Source organism: Monodelphis domestica, chromosome 8, assembly GCF_027887165.1.
Source record: "Monodelphis domestica isolate mMonDom1 chromosome 8, mMonDom1.pri, whole genome shotgun sequence".
NCBI lineage: Eukaryota > Metazoa > Chordata > Mammalia > Didelphimorphia > Didelphidae > Monodelphis > Monodelphis domestica.
This window is the reverse complement of record NC_077234.1, coordinates 259,989,160-260,008,000: the sequence shown is the minus strand read 5'-3', so window position 1 is coordinate 260,008,000 and position 18,841 is coordinate 259,989,160. Positions and strand designations below refer to the sequence as shown.

The following is an 18,841-nucleotide window of genomic DNA, read 5'->3' as shown; positions in this document are numbered from 1 at the left end:
CTTTACACTGCGGAAACCACCCGAGGAAGAGACTGAGATCTGTTTTCCCTCGGCCACACCGACTCCAGGGAGCTTTTCCAGGAGCCTCGCGATGGGAACCTTCCTTATATGCCGATCGATTCCCCACTAGAGTGAGATTCTTGAGATCAGGCACTTTTGCCTTCATCTGTTCAGTGATAAGCGGAGCGTGTCTCAAATAGTAAGTGTTTGATCAATTATCTATCACGCACTCACTTGCCAGTGGAGACAGGGCCCGAAACGGACAGACAGGGAGACGGAGAAAAGAGAAATTCTACCTGAGCCTCCAGTTCAGAGCTCTGACTCCAACAGCTCTGTAACAAACACTGACTCCGAATGCTGAAAACATCCTTTCTAGCTGGCGCTGTGGAGCCTAGACCTGCGTTCAGAGACAGCTTGATACTTCCTAGCTGTGTGATCCTGGGCAAGTCACGTAGCCTCTCTCTGCCTGAACTTCTTCATCTGAAAAGTATTTACCCTCATTCCAAGGAGTTCCCTGAAATGGACAAGAAAACTTTTAAAGGCAGACATGCAAATCCAGCCATGTAGCTTACTGCTTCTATTAGCTGTGAACAACGCACAGTATCTTTTACTGCATAGAATCAGTGGAGACTGGCTGAGAAACTAAACAGTTGGCTTCCTATTAATCCAGAATCAATTCTTAAATTCACCTAATAACGTTAATTTATTTCACTCTATGAGAGCAGAATACTTTAAATATAAAGAGATCTTCATATTCTCCTGGATTTTTGCACTGATCACTTTTTCAATGCTTTTTTATTAATAATTCATTAATCATTTCCGATCTCAGTTGTCAAGAGTATGTTAAAATGAACCAGATTGGAAGTGCTATGATTGCAATGCATTATTTTTTCTCATATTTATACATCTAACTTTGTGTTTAACCTGTCCCATGTCTAGGTGGTGATCACAAAGCACTGAGAATTCAATCAAAAATGACTTCAACATCAGTAAAAACCTTTTCATGTCAAGATATAGTCAATTGAATTTTTAGTGACACTGTTCAGAGCTGGTCATGTCTAGTGTTTCCCAACTCTTTTCTTGAATCTGGGCATGAGTATTGTTTACTTCCAAAACATAAAATTCAACTCTTTGTGGTCAAAGTCAAAGTTATTTGATGTAGTAAATTCACTATCAAAATATAATTTGATTTTTTGTAACACTCAGAGACATCTGACAATTTTTTGTGAAATCTAATAAAACATTAATTTTCTTAAAAATTATTTAATTCACAAACTAATGGAAGATTGAAATAATTAAGCCAAAAGTTTTTTTGTGTACTACTTAAATTATTTTCTAACTTCCACTTCTCTTCCACAGTATCTCTTCTGATATTCTATTTACTTTATGGGGCAGTTCCCAGAGGTAATCAGTTTTAGTCATAAAGCACTTCATTTGACATTTGACCACACATTTTAATTAGTTGAATTCCAAGATTCTAATTATCTGATGGATGAGAAGCTTTCAGTTGCCCCTATTTAGTTTATTGAATTATACTCTCCTAATATAAAGTGTTATACATTCTGGAATGTCTTCTTTCTAAGAAAAAATGATTTTTAATTAGGATGACAGGCAAATCACACAGATGTAACTACTGAAGAATATTTTTGTAATATAACATTATAGCTTTGATTGAAACCATATTAGTTGTCATTGATTAAAATTTTTATCCTTAATAAATAAGCACTTTTAATGTCTTTAAGTAAAATATGTCTGCATGAAATACCCTATCCAAAATCAATCAACAACTATTTCATTTTTACCATATGCCAGGTTCAAAAAATAAAAATATAAGAAACAGTTCCATCCTGTTCTCAATAGACTTATATCCTGATGCAAAAAAGTCGATATAAAATGTATACAGAAAAAAGAAAAGTCAATAGATATATTCCTCTCTCTATCTAGAATTCAGGTGTTCGGTTGTGTCCAACTCTTTATTATCCCATTTGGGGTTTTCTTGCTGGAGATATTGTAGTGACTTGCTATTCACTATTTCCTCAATAATAATTGATAGCCTTTCTGTTTTGCTCATGCCTAGACAAATAGACAACTGGATCTACTAGTAGTCATGGAGGAAAGGAAAAATAGATGAAGGTTATGAAGTATAGAGTGGGGGGAGCAATTTGCTTATTACAAAAAAGTTAATTGTGTCCTTCTAGTAATGACATAACTTCTAGAATCGTTAGTTCCTATCTTTGCCCTATCACAAATATTCATGTGTTTGACTTGGTACCATTTTAATCACTCAGCAAACATTTCTAGAGGGACTATTTTTCCATCAGCCCTATAAAAGCTGATGTGAGAGAACTGAGGACTTGTTTTTACTATTTGAAGAACAATGAAGTTTGCTTGGACACTCAAACTAATTCAGCAATTAGAAGATCATAGGTACAGGAACAAGGACTGGACCTTTGATTCCACTGGCATAGAGGACTTCTAAGCAGCGTAGGGTATTTCCTCTTCAAAAGCTAGTTGGGCACATGCCCCCAATTTAAAAATCTTAGATAACTTTCCACAGAACTGGGAAATAAAATGATTTAAGCAGGATAACACAGTTGGTATGCTCATAGTTGGCACTCAAAATTAGGTCTATGTAGTTTTGAGGATAGCTCTTTATTATATAACATGACCTCTAGAGAAAATAATTCAAGACAATTTATAAATATTCCTTTTTATCCCTATTCACTTTTCTCCAGACATCTATTCGCCTTAATTTTTCTAACGTTTCATTAACTTCCCTTATTTCTTTTTTATTTTTTTCAATTTGTCTAGTTCTCATAGGGGAAGGTTGAGGTCCCCCACTAGTATGACACATTTGGTGTACTTTTAAAATTAATTTCATTTTTCAAATTTAATATATAGCATAGAAGTTATCACCTGACAAAAAGATACACACACACACACATAGATATATGTATATATACATATATGAAGACTTTATTTCATGTTTCTTTTTTCAGTTCATTCTCTGGAGGTGAACATTCAAAAGTTATTCTTCAAATGTTAATTATACATAATATTCTCTTGGTTCTACTCATTTTACTCATCTTTACTTCATGTAGATGTTTCCAAATTGCTGTTTTTTTTTTTTTAATTATTCTGCTCATTGTTTCTTATGGAAGATTGAGAAAAAGGAGGGAAAGGAAGGGAAAGGAAGGGGAGGAAGGGAAGGAAGGTAGACTGGACACCCCCCTGTGGGGTAGGGAAATTGACCAGGGCATTGTAGGTAGGCTAGGGAGTAAATTAAATCAGACTAGACTCCAAATAAAGTTAAGTAGGTTCATTTAGGGTTAGGAAAGGAAAGTTTGGGAAAGTCAGGGAAAGTTTGGTCTCTGGCATCTAGGTAGGCTTGGGGGGAAAGGCACCAAAACCTATGCTTCTCTCCTCTTTTCTTCTGCTCCTGACACCTCTCACAAAGGAAGACACAGAATTTTTATATCCTATTTAATTTTGATTTTCTTCTTTTCTTCTATTTTTTATGTTTTTGACTTCCTTTTAACAATTGAATTAACAATTTAACAATTGAATCATGTACCTCATAACTCAGTCATGTATTCTAAGGTGATCCAGATGTTGGTCAACAATCTTTTAATGGTGGATTGTATTATTATCCGATAATGCAAGGTTTAATATATTTTAGAGAAATTTTAGAATGAGAAATTTGCTATTTCCTCGAATCAAGAAAGTGAACTATTTGGAGAAGCCACCATGAAGATGCCTAGAGAAACCACACGATGCATAAAAAGATCCAGAATGAAATTTGGGATGTTGTGAATTGGACTGTAAGGGCTTGAACGCATTTATTTTGAATGTAAACTCATGTCAAAGGCAACTGCCCCCTAACTGGCTTTTTGTCAATGTGTCTACCATTCATTTGTTTTGTTCTCTTTCTCTTTTTTCCCCGCAAATCCCCAAATTATTGTAATTTCCCCCTAGAAAGTCCAACATTGTACATACCTCTAGTTAAAAATCTTTAGAGATATACGTTGGTTATGTGACATGATTCATTGGGGAAACTAGGCATGTAAATCTGGGAGATTTCTACATGCTTCTTTCCCAATGGAATCACAGGGGGATCATATAATTAGAATTTTGCTCCCCAGAACTCCCTTTCCAGGCTTCCTATATTCCTTCTTATGTTATGTGCTAATTTAGGGAAGATATAAGTTCTGTGTAGTTCTGCCCTTTGTCTCTCTTTTTCCCAGGAACGTGGTTTGTGGAGGTTCTACTTCAAGTAATTACTAATTAATTTTATAAAATATAATACTTGGAATTATTGGATATTAATTTAAATCTAACAGGGTAGAACCACATTCCTATTACTACAAATTTAATTTTAAGAAAAAAAGTTATGTAGCTCTTCATTTATATTATTAAGCAGAAAATATATACTATATAGAAACATACATTTTATGCATTTATGAATTACTAAACTCTTTTTAAGGTCTCTACGTTTCTGACCTTTCTGTATCATCTCCTGGTTTTTGCTTTATTTTTGTTAACTTAACTTTTTGCTTACTTTAACTTTAAAAAAGAAATTGGGTATATGATATTAAAATATAAACTATGTTGATGTTATGCAATACTATGCATATGCTTTATGCATTTCTTGTTTTCCAGGCTTTTTTCTGTGTCATCTGTTGGTTTTAATGTGTCACCTTCTGCAACCTCCCCCCCCAATTTCCCTTTAATTTCTCATGCCAACTGGCTATATATTGAAAGTGTGACAGGGAAAGTTTCAATATGTAAAGGATACATTTTTTTAATCCTGGTAGCTATAGAACTTAGCAATGATGTTTCTGCACATTTTCTTTTGGGGGGGATTTTAATGGATCTGTGGATTCTTTCAATTTCTATATTATCTTCTAGTTCTAAAACTTCCAAGTATTTTTCCTGATTATTTCTTGGAGTACAGCATCTAAATTCTTTTTTTGATCATACCTTTTGAACAGTCTGACAATTTGTATTTTGTTTCTCTCCTTTTTTTAAAAAAAATCTTTTAGTTTCTCTTTGAAATTCATTTTTGCCAATGGAAGTCATTAGGTTCCCCTTCTTCAATTCTGATTTTTTAATGAGTTATTTTCTTGTATGAATGTTGGGTCTCTTCTTCCATTAGGACAACCTTTCTTTCATAATTTACTAGACTTTCTTGCACTGGTCCTATTTTTTCAATTTTTTCCCCTCAACATCTCTCATTTTATTTTTGAAGTCTTTTTAAAAGCTCTTCTAAGAATTCCTTTTTGGCCTTGTGACCTTTTGGTATTTTCTTTATTATTTTAGAAGTTGGTGTTTCAACTTCACTATTAATTTGAATTTGAACCAGGTCTTCTCTGTCTCCACAATAACTAGCTAAAATTATTTTCTTTTTCTTTTATTTACTTATTTTTTTCCTTCAGATTTACCTGCCAATTGACTTCGTAGTTAGCTTTTTTTTAGAATTCGGCTCTGTTCCCAGGTGTAGGTGATGATGCTTCAAGTTCTTGATGACAATTTGTCTGTTATGTCTAGTGGTTTAGATGACCCCTGGAGGCAATATGATTCTGGGAATATACAGAATGGCTAGCCAAATTTTTTCTTTCTCTTTGTTAGTTAATTTTCCGAACAATCCTTCATGTTTCTTTTCTCTTCTTAAAAGAAGCTCATAAGTAAGGTGGCAGAGTAAACCAATAAAGTAGCAGTATAACAGAAGCTCAGTGCACTGTGGAGAATAACTAGGTTTCTCAGTATGTATAATGCTCTCTTTATTCTGCATACTTCATTTGTATCAGTTCCTGTAAATCTTTCCAGGTTTTTCTGGAATCACCTTGTTTGTCATTTCTTATATTACAGTAGTATTCCATCCCCATCATATCCCACAACTTGTTCAGCTATTCCCCTCTTCAGCTATTTGGATAAGTCTCAGTCTTCATTATTTTTCTACCACAAAAAGAGCTGATATTTTTGAACAAATAGGCCAGTTTCCCTTCTTGATCTTTGGGATACATGGTATGGATGGATCAAAGCATGTACAACTTTAGAGAATTTTGAACATTGTTAAAATTGCTCCAGAATGTGTGGATCAGAGCACAACTCCACCAATAGTGTATTACCATTTCTGCTTTCCTGTATCCCTTCCAACATTTGTCATTTTCATATTTGGCATATTAACCAATTTCATAGGTGTTGTTTTAATTTGAATTCATTTAATCAAGTGATATAGAGAATGTTTTCATATGACTATTAATGGTTTAATTTCTTTATCTGAAAACTGGCTCTTCATAACCTTCTGACTATGTGTCAATTGGGGGATGACTGTTTTCTTATGAATTTGGCTTGATTTTCTACATATTTAAGGAATTAGATCTTTATCAGAGATATTTGTTATAAAATTTTTCCAGTTTTCTGCTTTCATTCTAATCGTGTTTGAATTTGTCTTGTTTGTATAGCTCCTTTTTAATTTACTTTAATTTTAAATCAATTAAAATGATCCATTTCACATTTTAAAATGCTCTTTATTTCTTATGCTATGCTTCCTATTTATTGGTGAGTACATCCCATTCCTATTCACAGTTATGATTACTGTCTGTGTATTCCCCTCCATTTTGACTTAATCCTTTGATTCTGCCTTTTCTCTTAACCCTCTTACCCTCCCCTCCAACTTTCCACTTTTAGTCGGTCTCCTCCCTTTCCTCTCACTAATGTTACTGCCTTTCCCAAACCCTCCCCTCTTATTTATTCCCCTTTTACTATAATGCCTTTTAAATTAAATCTCAACCTCTCCTTCACTTGTATTGTTCCCCTCCCCAACAGCCTATTTATTACCCCATTACTTCACCATAGGGTACGATACAATTCTCTGCCCCAATGGATCAGATTGTTCTTCACTCTCTAAATCAATTTCAATGTGCATAATATTTAAGTATTACTCATCACCAACATCTTCCAACCTTCCATTGAATTGGTCTTCTCTCTTTCTCCCACTATTATCTTCTTTATGAAATATATATTTACCCTCATTTAATCTCTTTTCCCATTTCTCTTAGTATTATCCTCCTTTTTATCCCTGGTTTTTAAAAATATTTTTGACATATCCTATACAGTTTGCCACTGTAACCTCTAAATATACTTCTTCTAGCTACCCTGATGATAATAACAATTTTTAAGAGTTACCAATATCATCTTTTCTTATAGGAATACAAATCACTTGAACTTATTGGGTCCCTTAAAATTTTTTCTGCCTTATTTACTTTTTGGTTATTCTCTTGGGTCCTGTGTTTTGGGATCAAATTTTCTGTTTGTTAGGCCTTTTCTTTAGGAATGTTTGGAAGTCTTCTATTTTATTAAATGACTATAGTTTCCTCTGCAAGAATATAGTCAGTTTTTCTGGGTAGTTGATTCTTGGTTGTGGATCGAATTCCCTTGCTTTCTGGAATATCATATTTTATGCCATACAAGCCTTCAATGTGTATGTAACCAGGTCCAGTGTCATCCTATCTATGGTTCAATGATATTTGAATGGCTTCTTTTTAGAAGCTTGTAGAATCTCTTCTGTATCTATTTTCCTGGTCTGTTGTTTTATCAATGAGGTGTTTCATATTTTTTCTCATTTTTTTTTTCATTCTTTTGATTTTGTTTTATAGACTCTTACTGCCTTGTGAAGTCACTGGCTCCTAGCTTTTGGAATCTAATTTTTAATGACTGAATTTCATCCCTGCCTTTTTGATCATCCTTTCCCTTTTGGCTTGTTTTTCTTTGTAGGTCTTTCACTTTCTTTGCTTCATGTTCAAGCTTGCCAATTCTGGTTTTTAGGACACTATTTTATTGTTTTAATTCATGTGCCACTGATTCCAGATGACCTGCTTGCTTTTTAAATTCTTTTCCCAATTTTCTTCAGCTTCCCTTCATTGTTTTTTGAATTGTGTTTTGAATTCTTCCAAAACTTGTATTCAATTCATGGGAGTTCCTGAGTTTTAGCTTGGTGTTCCTTGGTCCTCCTCTGTTCCATTTGTTCTTTGTTCATTGCCTGGATAGAAGGTGTTGATTTTAATTTCTTTTTTCTTTTTTTGTTGTTTACTCATATTTTCCCCTTCTTTCTCCCATCTATGGCTGTATTCTTGCTCCTTGATTTGTTTGCTGGATATGTGGGTTTGGGCTGTTCTATACTGAAGCAACTTGTTATCTCCTCTGCTGATTAACTGGATTAGGTTGATGGAGCTATTCTCTTGTATTAATGAGCCCTGAGCCAGATCATCCCCATCTACCAGCAAAAGCTGAAGGTGATGGTGAAGGTCTGGAGGCTGTCCTTTCTACTCCTTTCTGCCAGCCACCTCCCTGCTAGCTGCCAGGTCAGAACCTGAGCTTCATCTCATGGTACCAAAGTACTCTGTCACTGTTGCAGCCTTTTTCCTGGGATCCCAGTCAGCCAAATTCTTACCCCAGGTTTCAGGTGGGAGAAAGGTGTTGGATATTGAGCTTCCCTGCTGTCTGGCAGCTTCTTACCTACACTATTGATAGATGGGTTTTAGCCAAGTAAAGGTGATCTGCAGAGCTGGATGTGCCCTAAGGCCAAAACCTCCAGAGTCAGAGACCCATTATGGAGAAGTACTAGAAGAAGGCTACAACCAGGGAGCCCTCTTCTCTGCCCCACTCCTCCAGCTGCATCCTTGCCAGCTGTGGTCAGAGTCCTGAGCGACCCAGTGTAGCTGTGGTAGCAAGGCATTCCAAGCTGGAGATCTCACCTTGAGATTCCAGCAACTGCTGAATAAGCACAGTAGGTGGGGGAAGGGTCCCAGGACCTTCCTTCTTTCTTTTCCTTAAACCCAAGAATTCAACCTTCTCTGTTTACCTTTCAAGTTGAATCAAGCAGGAGGGTCCCCTGACTCTGTCCTCTTGTGTCCCCCTTGAAACACTTTGTTTTCCATTGGTGTGGAAGAGTTTTCACAGAGGAATTGACTTTCACTGTTTTTAAGCTTCCATATTGACTCTGCCTCCAGACTAGTGCCTTCTACCAGATCCTAGGGATGCTCACTTATGTTAAGACCTGACCTCTAGCACTTTTCTCTATCCTCAATAGAGTTGAGGGCTTCCACCTATAGACTGGCCTACCAATGTAAGCATTCAATCTAGTACAAAGTGGTAGATGACCTGGTAGTTAGAAGCTGTTCACTAGGTTAGGGTCTAGCAATGTCCCAATGTTGATTTAAGCACTGTCTCTTATGCTAGATCTTCCAATATGTTGAAGGTATTATAATGGAATAATTGAGGAGCCCTCCTCCTGTCAAGGGATTCTAGATAAACCAGGCCCTAGCTTCCTCTTCTATGAGTGGCCATCATCGCCAATAGAAAAATATACATTCTAATGCCAGTAAGTTCTGAGTGAAGGACTCAGAAGCTTGTGACATCTAAAATTTATAATGCTGCTATTAAGACCAGGAATATCCATTTTAAGATTTCTCATTGAGGGAAAAATATAAAGTCGAGAGTCAACCAGACTTCATAGGTCAGCGAAGGGGCTCTAGCTGCCACATGCTATCAGAACCTTTTCTGTTGGAGAATGAAACATTGCTCAGGTCCTCCACTAGGTCCAAATCCACAAGGACTCTTCACTTACTTTTCTTCACTAGGCATCTAAGGAAGAAAAAGAGTTACAGTTTTCAAGAGGGCAAGTAGAAGTTGTTTCTCCTTTTAAATACATATTTTGTCATCTGATCCCCAGAAAATGGACTCGATTTCATTTTCGCATAACCAGACATGTGCTAATGAAAGGTTTTAGAGTCACTGACCATATTAAGTATTTGACGCACAGAAAGATCCAAACTCTTGGAAGAAGAACTCATTTTTTGACAAAAACTGTGGTGAAAATGAAAAACACTATGCTAACAACTAGACAAAGGCTGCTATTTCACAAAATTGATGTATGATTTAGAAATAAAAGGGGACACCATAAACAAAGTAAGGGATCAAAAAGTAGTGTGCCTTTCAGATCTATGTAGAAGGGAAGAATTTATGACCCAACAAGACATAGAGAATATCATAAGATGTAAAATGATGCATACCCATCTACTCAGCAATACCGCCTCTAGCTTTGTATTCTGAAGAGATCAAAGATACGTAAACAGGGACCTACTTGCACAAAAATATCTATAGCAGCTTTTTTGTGGTGGCTAAGAATTGGAAACTTAATCATCATTTGGAGAATGGCTGAATAAATTGTCAGATAGGATTGTAATGGAATACAATCGTGCCATAAGAAATGGCAAACAATCGCAAAAATCCCAGAAAAGACTTAAATGGACTAATTCAAAGTAATATATATATATATATATATATATATATATATATATATATATATATATATATATAAACTTAGACAGCTGCTGCCCACCTGCCACTTCTCTTGAGCACAATGGCTGATGGTCCTTGGGAGCCATTTTCCTGTGTGGAGGGTGAGGTAGAAATCCCTCTTCCCCCCTAACCTGACATGGGACTCAAGCATGTGCTTGCCACTTGCACTTCCAGCTTGAAGGTGAGGTGACTGTTAGACCACCACACATCCTGTAGCACAGTGTGGGGAGCCATCGTGCCTAGGGCAGCCCCCTCCACTCTGCCCAACCCCAAACCTAGCTTGTTTGCACACCTATTTTAAACTAAGACTGGGAAACGTTCAGAACCTCTGAAGCCTGTATTCTACACCCATAAAACCCTGTTGCACTCCCAGACCAGCTCAGCTAAGCAGATCTCAGGACTTTGTTGTTGTTTTACCTTCATGGTGCCTAAAATAGAACGTGTTTGTTTTCCCTCAGTAATTTAGCCTCTGCGAAACCTTGGGGCCCTCCTTGATGTTTAAATTAGTTAAGAGGGACATGGCTCAGTATGGTGTTTCCAAGCTTAGCCCAAACTCCGAGGGAAACGTTTCCACTCAACTCGAAACAACTTTTGACCCCAGAGAACTTTACTGAGTTTGAACTGTTCAACGTTTCAGAATAGCTTTATTTTGCACTGCTTCTGGAAGCGCTATCCCTCATAGGACATATTATACTTCATTAATTCCTCCTCAAGAAAAATCAGCAGATATTTAGCTTGATTAACCTACAGACCCAAATAGGCAACATTGAGAAACATTCGAGTAATCTCAAGATTCAGAAGGAAAATTCCTCTCCATCTAAGCCTATCCAGCCCATGCCTCTAGCTGATTTCCTCTTATCTCGTCTTGTCTGGCTATTGGAAGCCCATGGCTTCCCTCTTTCCCTGCCTTGCTTGACTTCTTCAGCTGTCTCCCCTGCCCCCTACCCTTCCCCCACCCATCCCCTGGAAGATTTCCCTTCACCCTGCTTCTTCCTCCTCCTCCCCTGTCCCAGTCCCTCCCTCCTCTACCTGATCCACCCTCTCCCCTGCCCCTTTCCCCCAGCCCCTCTTTCTCCCACCTGACCTCTCCATCCCCAGACCAACTCCTCCCTCTTAGCTCACCTTCTCCTATCTCTCCCCTTACCTGTTCCCTAGCAACCCAAACACCTAGCCAAGAGACAGAAATCATAATGAATTCAGTTAAAACACTATTCCTCTTTTGAGAAGTACCCACCTATAATAAAAGTGAAGATTTAGAGTCCCTTAGATGCCATACACCCATTACCCCCCAAGATATTGAGATATTCAAGCAAAATATTCCATTCTTTGAATATGAGGCTATTCTGTTATTACAAAGTTTGAAAGCATTTATCATGCTTATGATTCTTCATTGCTGGATATAGAAAATTTGCTCCAATATTTTTTTTTACAGAGAGAAAAAAAATCATCTCTCATGTTGAAGAGGCCCAAGGAAGGAGCCATTGGCCCCAGATGGACCTTAAATGAAATGTGAACCATGAGCATGACTACTTAAAATTATGCCAGGTTAGAGAGGCATTACTTACAACAATGATATCTTATTCTGATAGGCCTGGTCCCTAGACAAAGTTTGAAAATCTTAAGGAAAACAAGAGTAAAATCCCTTCCAGTTTATGGGTAGACTTATTGAACTTGGAGGTAGATACAGATTCAGATCTATCCAGAAAAAGAGATATTAGAAAAATTCATTAATAATTGTTCTAAAGAGGTCAGAGACACTTTTAAGAGTAGCTGCCTGAGTTGGAACTCTGGATCTTGAGGAACGGAGTAGAGTAGCAGTTGATGTCTTCAATGGACATGAAAAGAAAGATGGGGGGATGACTTAGTAGAGGAATTAGGGAAAAATAAGAATTTTAAAGAAGGAAATTAAAAAAGAAAAAGAAAATCAAGGAGTGGCCATAGCCCTTTTGCAGGAATCCACAAATTAATCATTAATGTGTTTCTTCTGTGGAAAAAAGGGGCCATGTAATGATGATCTGTAATAAATGGAATCTGGCAAATAGAAATAACAAGAATTACAGAAATAATAACCCAAATAAGACAGATGATAACTCATACCAAAATACCCGAAATGCGGCTTTTCCACTCTATACTCAGGATGAAAATCATCCCCCTCCCTGTGGGGGATCCCAGAGAACTAGCCAAGGATCTTTATGAAGGTGTGAGTAGGGGACTGGAATCAAAGAGTGAAACTTTGATTTCCTAGGCCTGATGTTTTAATGTCAGTTATCCTAGTCCATTCTCCCCCGCCATAATATGAACCTCATGCAACCCTAAAAGTTGGAAACATATTATGATTGCCGCTTAGACTCTGGAGCATCCAGATCTATATTGATGAGTGAATCGGATTCGGAATGAGATTCTACTGGCTCTCTAAATGTTGCTGGGGTATCAGGGCCATCCATTAAGGTCCCAAAATTTTCCCCTCTGATGGTGTCTGTGGGACCCCTATCATTAGAACATTTTTTTCCTTCTAATGATTAGCTTCTCTACAAATTTGTTAGGGAGAGATACTTTATGCAAGCTTAGAGCCACAATAACAAACTCACCAGATGGCTCTATTACATTAGAATTGCCTGAGGAATCTTTAAATTTGCCTCTGGTACTTTGTTCAGACAGTCAGGAGGTGAAGGAGCCTCTCACCTTTAAAATTCCAGCTGATATACCTGAATTCTTTTGGGCCATATCTTCTTCTGATGTTGGCATACTAAAACCAGATGTTCCTATTCAAATTAAGACAAAACATGGTCTTTATCCTTCCATTCCTCAGTATCCTCTATCAAAAGAGGAAATTGATAGAATCATCTCAGCAATAGATTCATTAATTGAGCAAGGAATAATAATTTCATGCAAATCTGAATATAGTACACCTATCCTACTGCCAAGAGTTGTCAGGCCACGAAGTCTTGACAAGGTTTTTGTACAAACAAAACTGATGCATACAAAATTAGGAGGGAAGCAACAAACTGGGAAACAATCTTCATTACAAAAACCTCTGATAAAGGTCTAATTACTTAAATTTATAAAGAGTTAAACCAGTTCTACAAAAAATCAAACAATTCTCCAATCGATAAATGGGCAAAGGACATGAATAGGCAATTTTCAGTTAAAGAAATCAAAACTATTAAAAAGCACATGAAAAAGTGTTCTGAATCCCTTATAATCAGAGAGAATCAAATCAGAACAACTCTGAGGTATCACCTCACACCTAGCAGATTGGCTAACATGACAGCAAAGGAAAGAGGTGAATGCTGGAGGGGATGTGGCAAAGTAGGGACATTAATTCATTGCTGTTGGAGTTGTGAATTGATCCAACCATTCTGGAGGGCAATTTGGAACTATGCCCAAAGGGCAGTAAAAGACTGTGTGCCTTTTGAGCCAGCCATAGCACTTCTATGTTTGTACCCAAAAGAGATCATAAGGAAAAAAGACTTGTACAAGAATATTCATAGCTGTGCTCTTTGTGGTGGCAAAAAGTTGGAAAATGAGGGGATGCCCATCATTTGGGGAATGGCTGAAGAAATTGTGGTATCTGTTGGTGATGGAATACTATTGTGCTCAAAGGAATAATAAAGTGGAGGAATTCCATGGAGACTGGAACAACCTCCAGGAAGTGATGCAGAGAGAGAGGAGAAGAACCAGGAAAACATTGTACACAGAGACTGATATACTGTGGTACAATCAAATGTAATGGACTTCTCCATTAGTGACAATGCAGTGATCCTGAACAACTAGGAGGAATCTACAAGAAAGAACACTATCCACATTCAGAGGAAACACTATGGAAGTAAAAACACCAAAGGAAAACAACTGCTTGAATACATGGATTGAAGGGACATGGCTGGGGATGTAGACTCTAAATGAATATCCTGGTGCAAACATCAACAACATGGAAATAGGTTCTGATCAAGGACACAAGCAATACCCAATGAAATTGCATGTGGGCTGTGGGAAGGTGGAGGGGAGGGAGGGAAATAATGTGATTATTATAACCAAGGAATACTGTTCTAAATTGACTAAATAAACAAATTCAAATTAAAAATAAATAAATAAAATAAAAGTATTATGTATATATTTTTAAATATCCTAAACCAAACTTTTCTCTATACTTAGGCAAATCAAGGACATTATTTTGCAAAAATGCTAGTTTTTCCATGTATTCCTACACGTGCTTTCATAAATATATGTTATATTTTTCCTTGGAATCTAACCAGCTAGATTTTAAAATATGGTGAAAACTATTTTCTGTGATATGTGCTACATAAATAAACTTACTCCTTTATAAATATGAATCACATTATTAATAAAATTACATTAGGAAATTTTTCTGCTGTAATATTGCAAAACACTTCTGGATTAAAAATATTGATGTTTAATATTATGAATTAATTTGTTAACAGTAAATAATTTTAAATAACCATTTGTCATTAATAGGGGAGAAAATGGAACATTATATTATGAAATTTTCATTTGTTTTTAAAAATAAAATAATCACTAAAATGATAAGAAAAGAGCAACTTATGTACACAATGTTTTTTTTTATGACACTTTGACAAAGTCTACAGCAAAATATATATTTGGATATATGTTTCCTTCTTGGAATATGTTACCTGAATTTTTATTTCCATATTTAGAAATTGAATTTGGATTTTTGTAATCTATGCTACTGTTTAATGAAGAAGTGATAAAATGATAACTTTTGTTTATCCCCTTTCTGATAACTGATATATCTCCTAATGACTCAGGGCATTTAATCAATACATAATGGATCAAAAATTATTAGAACCTTTAGGAAATTGTCATCAAATTTGGGCTTATATCTTTTTCTCCCTTATCCTAATCAATGAGAAGTAGAATTATTTGAAAGTAGAAATGAATACTTTTCTGTGGCAGAGAACAAATTGGTTTTATTTCCCTAAAAGATATATAAATGAGCTATTCATCAATAAAATTCTTAGATTCTTAATGAAATATACCTTTTTGCAGAATGAAGAGTCAATAAAAATTATTATCATTATTTCTTATGCAAGAAAATGTATCTCCTGGGTTAATTCTTTTTAATTTAATTCAATCTGTCACAAGGAAACTTTTACTTTAAATCAATCATAGTATAGATTTTCTGGACCATATTTGCAGATGATGATATGCTTCATTGAATGTAGAAAACTGTCCATTATATATATATATATATATGTACATCTATATCTATATCTATATCTATATTCTCTCTCTCTCTCTCTCTCTCTCTCTCTCTCTCTCTCTCTAGGTAGTCCAATACATCCAGTCTTACCTTGAATTATGGGAAATATATATATATATATATGGGAAATATATATATATATACATCTATCTATATATATTATATCATATCAGATGTATTTGTGTGTCCACACTTGACAAAATGGATTTTATTATTTGGCCAAATCACTTCCTATTAAGTACATATTCAGTTTCCAATTCTTTGTCACCACAAATAAGTGGCTATTAATATCTTTGTACATGTATATCCTTTCCTCCTCTATTTAATCTCTTTATGACCCAGAACTAATAGAGACATTGCTGGATCAAAGGATGTGAGCAATTTCATGGCCCTTTGGCCATGGCTCTAAAGTGCTCTCCAGAATGATTTTATCAGTTCACAATTCTACCAACAGTGTTTTAGTGTTGCAAATTTCCCATATCCCCTACAATGTTTGCCATTTTCCTTTTTTGTCATATAAGCCAATCTGATAGTACCTCAGAGTTGTTTTAACTTACATTCTCTAATAGTGTTTTGGAACAATTTTTTAAATGCAATTAAATAAGATTTTAATTTCTTCATCTGAGTTGTGCCTGTTCACATATTTTGACCAGTTTTCAATTGGAGATTGACTTGTATTCTCATAATTCGATTTAATTCTCTATATTTGACAAATGAAGCCTTTAATAGAGACACTTGCTATAATTTTTCCCAGTTTGTTGTTACCCTTCTAATTTTGGTGGCATTGGTTTTGTTTGTGCAGTCTCTTTTTAATTTAACATAGTCAACGTTTTACATTTCACATCTTACAATGTTCTTTATTTCTTGTTTGCTCAAAAATTCTTTCCTTTTCTACAAGTCTGACAGGTACATTATTTTGGCATCCTTTAATTTGTTTATTCTTGTCTCCTTTATTTCTAAGTCAACTAATCAAGATAAAAACATTCTTGAAAAACCCCTCATCACACGTACCTTGCTTACTTACTCTCCACACTAATTATCTCTATTGTAATTCTATTGCTATATTCCTATAAAAAAGATTATTCCTTCATGGTGGTCTTAACTGTCAAATTCTTTAGATGAGATGCTAGATTCTGCTCCCACATCAAGTTCTTGTTCATAAATGAATAAGAAGCAGGTCTCCACCCTGTCTGTAAAAGATCTAGACAAAAGAAGGGAGGACTACCCTCAGTTTCATAATCCAAGTGCGTTTTAAAATCAAACTCTTCTGGGCACTGAAGGGGGAAATAAGTTCAATATCACAATTCAATATAATTTCTCCATACCTCTCTGGAAATTATATATAGGGAGTCATAGTTTACAGTTGACAGTGCAGAGTGAGAATGGAAATGTTAAGCTGCTGTAGCACTTCTGCTTTTTCTCAGCAAATTGACTGGAATACAAAAGTCACATTTGTCTGTATCTGTAATTCTATAAATGTCTCACCTCTCCAAGGAAGAATTAAATATTATCATTTTCTATTAGCCTTTACTAGTCATAATCACAACAAAGTTGATGTAATAAAATTCTTGTTGGCCTCTTAAATGCCACCAATAAATCTTAAACAATTCCTTCAGCAGAACTTTTAGACAATTCTAAAACTCTAGATATCTGCCTTGGTTTCCATTCTCTCTCCATTGGCATTCCTCTGGCCACTTCTTAGTATTCTGGCTACATTCATATACACTTATAGAACAAAGAACTATTTGTTATGGTGCACTGTCAATAGGCTACATTCATAAAAGCCATTAAAACCCCAATATTTCTTTCCCCCTTCACACCCACAAATGAATGCCCTTAAAAAGTAGAATGGGCCACCCTTCAGTCATCTTCCCATAGATAATAGGATGATGATCATCTTAGAGATTAATCTTAGAGAATTTATTCTAAATGTTTAAGTATTAGTAAAGAGAAAGAAAGAAATATGGTTTCCAGCCATTCTAATCTAAATTAAGATCAGGGCTTGGATTCCAGGTCTGCCTGGTCCCTTTCACACCACTGTTTTTCAGAGATGGCTACAAATATAAGCCAGGGCTGAGACAGTTGAGAGAATGGTAGAGAGAGATAAACAAGAGCCTCAAACTTTAACCTGCTCCATTTTCCTGACATGGTCTAGTTCACAATCCCTATTCCTATTCTGTTCCCCTACCATAGCTTGGTGGCCCTCTGCTCCTGGGGACTTAATGCATTGTTTCTATATTGAGTATAATCATCCCATTACATTTAGCCCTACTCTAACTCAAAAAAGCCTCATTCCATCAATTTGACAGCCTCTGTCTCCCAAGCAGCAGACATTATAGCAACTTAATATACTGCAAAGTCTGGTCTTGATCCTTAAAATAAAGCTAAATCAGTAAATAAAATAGTAACTGTAGAAATTTTGGCCACAGGGAAGCAGCATGGTGCAGTGGAAAAATATTCAACATTATAAGGATTTTTTAGAATAGCTTCCATTCTTAATTGAGCAAGGAAACATAACTTCAAATACCAATTGTTCCATAAACTAAACATTGTGTAATATCATTTCTCCGAACCTCAGTTTCCATATCTGTAAAATTAAATGGTTAGATAAGATCTGAAATCCCTTCCAGCTCTAGCAATCTATGAGTTTCCACAAAGAATTTGATTTTAGGATTTAAGTTCTAACTCAGTGATTTGTATGACCTTGAACTAATTGCAGTATCTGACCTTCAGAGAAAAGAAATAACTCAATAGAAAGGAAATAATATCTTCCCTCCCTTTCTCTCAAAGTTATGAACAGAAAAAATAATATGAGTGAAAGTTTTTCCATTCATTTATTCAGAGTGCTGTTATAAATGGCTTATATTTGTATAGTGATTTATAATTTATAAAGCTCCATACATTTATAGTACTTTATAAATGGTAAATTGCTATGCAAATAAGTGTTAGGTATTATTATGATGATCATGCCTAGACTACCATGGTTAAAAAAGAAGTGCAAATGAATATTTAAAAATTTTCAGCAGAATCACCTTATTGGCCTGATACCTGACCAAATATGTGATTTTTTCAGAGTACCTCATATTCTTTATTAAGCAGGCCACTACATTAGCCTCTAGTTGCCACTGTTGATTTGTCTTCCAAAGAGCTAATCAGATAGTCCACCAATATAAGTTGTTTGGCCCATGGGATCTTTTCATAGACATCTAGCAGTTGCTATTTTGGTGCTGATTTTGGTTA

The 18,841-nt window shown here is 35.7% G+C and overlaps 1 long non-coding RNA gene across 1 annotated transcript; it reads left to right on the top strand.

The window, feature by feature from the left end:
* The first annotated feature begins 62 nt into the window (after positions 1-62).
* On the top strand, positions 63-1,845 carry LOC103102643 (uncharacterized). Its single transcript, XR_471019.3, has 2 exons — positions 63-199; positions 940-1,845. It is a non-coding gene; the product is annotated as an uncharacterized LOC103102643 (long non-coding RNA).
* Positions 1,846-18,841: the final 16,996 nt, after the last annotated feature.